The 6,180-nt window shown below is 43.2% G+C and overlaps 1 protein-coding gene across 2 annotated transcripts in view; it reads left to right on the top strand.

The window, feature by feature from the left end:
• The first annotated feature begins 1,658 nt into the window (after positions 1-1,658).
• Positions 1,659-6,180, top strand: part of LOC143288956 (monocarboxylate transporter 14-like) — a 37,232-nt gene continuing 32,710 nt past the window's right edge. Inside the window, exon 1 of one of the 2 annotated variants that reach the window (XM_076597652.1) lies at positions 1,659-1,914. The gene's annotated coding sequence lies outside the window, so the exon portion shown is untranslated. The remainder of the gene's footprint in view (positions 1,915-6,180) is intronic. The other variant, XM_076597650.1, reaches the window with a different exon arrangement.

Below are 6,180 nucleotides of genomic sequence, written 5' to 3'. Positions count from 1 at the left end.
CATAGCTAATCATTCAAAGCTGCATAACAAATCAGTCATAACTGCTCATTCAAAGGCACCGTGCAGTCCAAACACAAAGGAGGCGGTAAGAACACAAGTCACGTGCATGGCATGTACACACAACCCTGTTCACAAACACTGGGCTTGGGAATTTAGATTAAAATTTACGGTAGATCAAATGTGTGCAGCAAAACTGTTCTTTTTACGATAAAATAGAATAAATCATACTGATCACACTGATATAAAGTTTACCACTATAGGCGGGCGGGAACATAATTAGATTTTGATTCTGAATGCCCAGAATCGTATGTTTTTATTACTTCTGCCTGTGTGAGAGCGCCTTACAAAGAGTCGCAAGGCAAGCACAGGCGAAGGTTACGCAAGCGCGGTATAAGGGGTCGCTTGAGGGAAGCGTTCAGCGCGGTGCGGTACATGTGACTGACTGCTGCCGCGCTGATGTTGTTCTGTGGGCAGGTCACTGCGGCAGACGACAGTTTCTGAACAGAAAGCTAGTAACACAGCTCTTTGGGGTCAAAAGGAAACAAACATTTTCAATTTCATGTATTTTATACTAAATTGGTAGAAGACGCAAATTCGTTTTTGTGAATGTTTTCCAGTTTCTTACCATTCATGATATATCATAAAGAATGAAATCGGTATTATACCGACTGCAAAGGTGAATTTACGAAGGCAGCACGGGATCATTTACCCACGGTTCGTACGTACAATTTTGTTGATATTTTACGCAATGCACAACTTGGATATACTCCATGCTCTGCTTATTAACGTGTAGAATATAAATGTCTAAACATGTGTAACCAGGTTTGCTTCAATGAAGACGTTATCGACGCTCTGTCCAGACAATTAAGTCGGAAAGTATGGAAGACAAATGATGGCAAAACTGGACATAATGTCTTGACTCAGTTTGAAATACGTATTTTCAGTTCTTCGGAAATGAACCGGTATTTGCAAATGTGACTCATGAACCCTGGCACAGTAGACGTCAATTTAGCGTGGGATATAGATAATAATCATAATAATCACAATGAATCATAGAGTTTTATTAATCATCATGTAAAACTTTGTCACTGAGTTGTAACATGTGTAACATTGCCAAGTCAAGTTACCTAAACTAACTTTCCCGTCATAAATGTTTGAATTACTGGACTGATAATAATGATGGTAATGAATCTATCATGCAATCCTTATCCCATGCAATGAAATCAAACACCAAAGTCTGCGCAAAATTATGTATTCTATTAATGAATTATGATAGGACAGCATCAGCGCGGCAGCAGTCAGTCACAAGTACTGTACCGCGCTTAACGCTTCCCTTTGGCGATCCCTAAAAACCACGTTTGCGTAACCCTGGCTTGCTCTTGCCTTGCGACTCTTTGTAAGGCGATTTCTGATGGCCAGCATGCCACTTGCATGAGCTGTTTTGCGCGAACGCCAGAGGCGTAAAGTAGTATTGACATTCCATTGTGCGCGTGTCGACTGAAACCACTGCCAGCAGGCATGCGTCAGTCCTTGGACTGCCAGGACTGTTCACACATTGCACGTGTGTGTTGCGTGTCACGGCGCGCGCGCGCGCGCGTGTGTGTGTGTGACGGACGAAAATAGAGTCCGTGGTGTGTGTTTGTGTGTGTGTGTGTGTGCCGGTGTGTGTGTACAACAGCATTGAGCATCTTGAACCACCGAACGATTACTGCCGGGGACATCTGACCAGATCAACTCAGTTGACCTTGAGGACTTATTGCTGATAGGTCGTTAACCTTAGCTCTACGGTGTGTGTGTGTGTGTCGTTGACCTTTCTTTGTCAGTAGGTCTGCACAATTCTGTTCTGCCGGTGCAGAAAGCGGCGCACAGTTTGGTGTTGTGATTTCGCTGTCGTCACGGTGGTGTCAGTGTTGGGTGAGTACGGTTTCTTGTGTGTGTGTGTGTGTGTGTGTGTGTGTGTGAGAGAGAGAGAGAGAGAGAGGGAGTGGGAGAAAGAGAGAGGCTTCTGTGACTGCAAAGACAACTTGACAGGCCTGTCTGTGTGCAGACATTGACTTTGCCTGCCTGCCCGGCCACTTCTCTGTCTTTCTCTGTATTCTGAGTGTCTTTGTCTCTCTCTCTCTCTCTCTCTCTCTCTCTCTCTCCTCCTTTTATCGGTTTTTCTCACTTTGTGTTTGTGTCTCTTTCTCTTTCTATCTGTCTGTCTGTCTGTCTGTCTGTCTTATCTGCGTGTTCAAGATGTTTGAATGTCAGCACTGATCACACCAAACTTGTTTCACTCAGTCAGACTCAGTGCTTTTCAGTGCACATTGCGCTTCTGATTTTATCCGTCTGCATCAGGTACAGGTACAGGTACAGAATTTGGGACTTTTTTTTTTTTTTAAGCCTTTTTGGCTTTTCAACGCCCCTTCTTCATATAGAAATAGTTTAGGGTTGCGTACATGCGTATGATTTTTTTAAAATGTTCATTCATCAAAATCGAATGGTTTTATTAATGATTTAGAGTCATTGTCTAGAAGATTCTTGAACTGGTCAATAGTTATAGTTGTTTTTGTTGAATTATTCAGTGCATTCCATCTTTTAACTGCTTTAAAGCTAAAAGAAAACTTACGAATATTTGTTCTGCAAAATTTAGTGAAAAGGTTAGTATTTGAACCTCTGGCAACATGGAGTTTGTTAGTAGAAAAGAAGGTGCAGCAGGGGTCAGGGGTAATAAAAAACACAAAAACCCATTGATACCTTTGATAAAAAAAACACAAAAAAAACCATCATCATCCCCCCAAACCCCCCACCCCCACCCCACTCCACCGGCAAAACTTTATTTGTGATTCAGGTGGAAACAGGATGATGAAAATGCCAAAAATGCTGTTGCTTCTTCACCGTCATATGACGACTGATTTGAACTAAATTGCACAGTGCAGTTTGTCATAGTATCGTTTGGCTTTAACTCACTCAGTACGGCCAGTCCTCTCTTCTCCTCTACACAGACCCCTCGGATGTCCAGTTTGTGTCTGAATGACCCAACCTTTAGCTTCCGTCGTCAGAATTGTGGTATTCTTTGTCAACATTCACCTCTTCAGTATAAGAGCCTTCCGTTTGCAATATTTTGATGATGGTAATTGGGGTGAAACGCTGTTAACGTCGTCTCTTTCGCCGTTCGTATGGAGAGAGTTAAAACAGAAGCTTTTCTGTGCAGAGAATTACTTAAAAGTGTTCATTATTTTTCTTCACCGCTATGACGACCGATTTGAACTAAATTGCACAGTGCACTGTTTGTGTTGTTGGTTTTAAAACAGAAACTTTTCTGTGCAGAGAATTACTTAAAAGTGTTCATTATTTCCATATATTCACATCAGTGTTAGGTGTGTACTGCATAATCTTCCCACTAACATATGTTCGCCTTTTCAAGTTGTTCGGGCTTTTTTCATGTGTTCCCATGTTGCTATTGCTGTTTTGTTATACTGAATTAACCTAGCTGACTTGAAAACGGAAGTCATTGTCACAGCTTATACTGAATACACACCGTGCCAATACACACCGTGCCAGGTTTCCATCAGTTATTACCCCAGATCTAAATGCTTTAAACGAAATATTGCAATGTGACGAGAGAGAGACACAGAGAGAGAGAGAGAGAGAGAGAACTCAGAACTCCAAACGTTTTTATTCAAGGATTAAGATTTTAGGCATAGCCTATTCTTCCAATCTGTCCTTGCTAATCGAGAGAGAGAGAGAGAGAGAGAGACTTTACCCTTTAGCCGTTATAGTTAGAATCAGTTTTCCGTCGTACGTAACGGAAAACAAGCTGGAAGGTCCAAATTAATCTGTTGGTTTAAAAAGGAAGTTCGTGAACGTTCCAGTAACACACTTTAGGAGAAGAAACGTGGTCAACAGATCACCAGATTTGTTGAAATGAATTATATGCGAGTGATCGAGTGAAGGACTTGTCGGATGGTTCTGACGATACCTTTTGTTGACGTTTTCGGTTTTCGACACCGAGAGGTTGTGGCCTATATAGTGACGGACTCAGCTCTGTTTTATCCTGTGATTGGCGCCACGAACCGCTTCAAACAGGTTCTCAGTGGATCAGCGGTGTTCGGATAAAAGTAGAGCCTCAGATGTAGGCCCCCAGTCGACAGGTTAAGCTCATTTACAGTCCGACTTTTCGTTGAGCAGCCGCAGATTACAATACAGTACAGTATCAGTATCAGTAGCTCAAGGAGGCGTCACTGCGTTCGGTCAAATCCATATACGTTACACCAGTTTCAGTTTCACAAGGAGGCGTCACTGCGTTCGGACAAATCCATATACGCTACACCACATCTGCTAGGCAGATGCCTGACAGCAGCATAACCCAACACGCTTGTCAGGCCTTGAGTGCATGCTTATGTATTTTTCTACCTATGAAAGTGGATTTCTTTTTGCACAATTTTGCTCGAGGACAACACTCTCGTTGCCATGGGTTCTTTTACAGTGCGCCAAGTGCGTGCTGCACACGCCGGGGACCTCGGTTTATCGTCTCATCCGAAAGGCTAGACGCTCAGTTTGATTTTCCAGACAAACTTGGGAGAAAGGGCGAGAGCGGGATTCGAACCCACACCCTCAGGGACTCTCTGTACTGGCACTGAGCTGAGCGTCTTGGCACAGCACAGCGAAGTATATATAGCACAGTACACAACACAGCACAGCACAATACAGTCTTGGCACAGCACAGCGAAGTATATATAGCACAGTACACAACACAGCACAGCACAATACAGTCTTGGCACAGCACAGCGAAGTATATATAGCACAGTACACAACACAGCATAGCACAGCACAATACAGTCTTAGCACAGCACAGCGAAGTATATATAGCACAGTACACAGCACAGCACAGCACAATACAGTCTTAGCACAGCACAGCGAAGTATATATAGCACAGTACAGTACATCACAACACGGTACATCAGTCCAAGTTCACTCAGTACAGCACAGTAGCCTACAGTACAGAACACTCCAGCACAGCACAGTACAACACAGTATAGCACAGTACATGACAACACAGCACAGTACAGCAAAGTGCAGCACTGCATATCGCAGTACAGCACAGTATAGCACAGTACAACGCAGTACAGTACAGCACAGCATAGCGCATTACCTCAGTACAACACAGCAAAACTTGCTGAGCACAGTACAGTACAACACAACACAGCACAGTATATAACAACACAGCCCAGCGGCACAGTACAACACAGCACAGCACAATACAACGCAACACAGTACAACACAGCACAACACAAAACAACACAACACAGTACAACACAGCACAACACAATACAACGCAACACAGTACAACACAGCACAACACAACACAGTACAACACAGCACAACACAATACAACGCAACACAGTACAACACAGCACAGCACAATACAACGCAACACAGTACACACAGCACAACACAGCACAGCACAATACAACGCAACACAGTACACACAGCACAACACAACACAACACAGTACAACACAGCACAACACAACACAGTACAACACAGCACAGCACAATACAACGTAACACAGTACACACAGTACAACACAATACAACGCAACACAGTACAACACAGCACAACACAAAACAACACAGCACAACACAACACAACACAACACAGTACAACACAGCACAACACAACACAACACAATACAACACAATACAACACAACACAACACAGCACAACACAATACAACGCAACACAGCACAACACAAAACACCACAACACAATACAACACAGCACAACACAACACAGTACAACACAGCACAACACAATACAACGCAACACAGTACAACACAGCACAACACAATACAACGCAACACAGTACAACACAGCACAGCACAATACAACGCAACACAGTACAACACAGCACAACACAATACAACGCAACACAGTACAACACAGCACAACACAATACAACGCAACACAGTACAACACAGCACAACACAAAACAACACAACACAATACAACACAGCACAACACAAAACAACACAACACAGCACAGCACAATACAACGTAACACAGTACAACACAGCACAACACAATACAACGCAACACAGTACAGCACAGCACAACACAAAGCTACACAACACAATACAACACAGCACAACACAATACAACACAGCACAGCACAATACAACGCAACACAGTACA

The sequence above is a fragment of the Babylonia areolata genome, chromosome 13, assembly GCF_041734735.1.
Source record: "Babylonia areolata isolate BAREFJ2019XMU chromosome 13, ASM4173473v1, whole genome shotgun sequence".
Classification (NCBI taxonomy): Eukaryota; Metazoa; Mollusca; class Gastropoda; order Neogastropoda; family Buccinidae; genus Babylonia; species Babylonia areolata.
The sequence above is the reverse complement of the archived record's forward strand: the minus strand, read 5'-3'. Positions and strand labels throughout refer to the sequence as shown.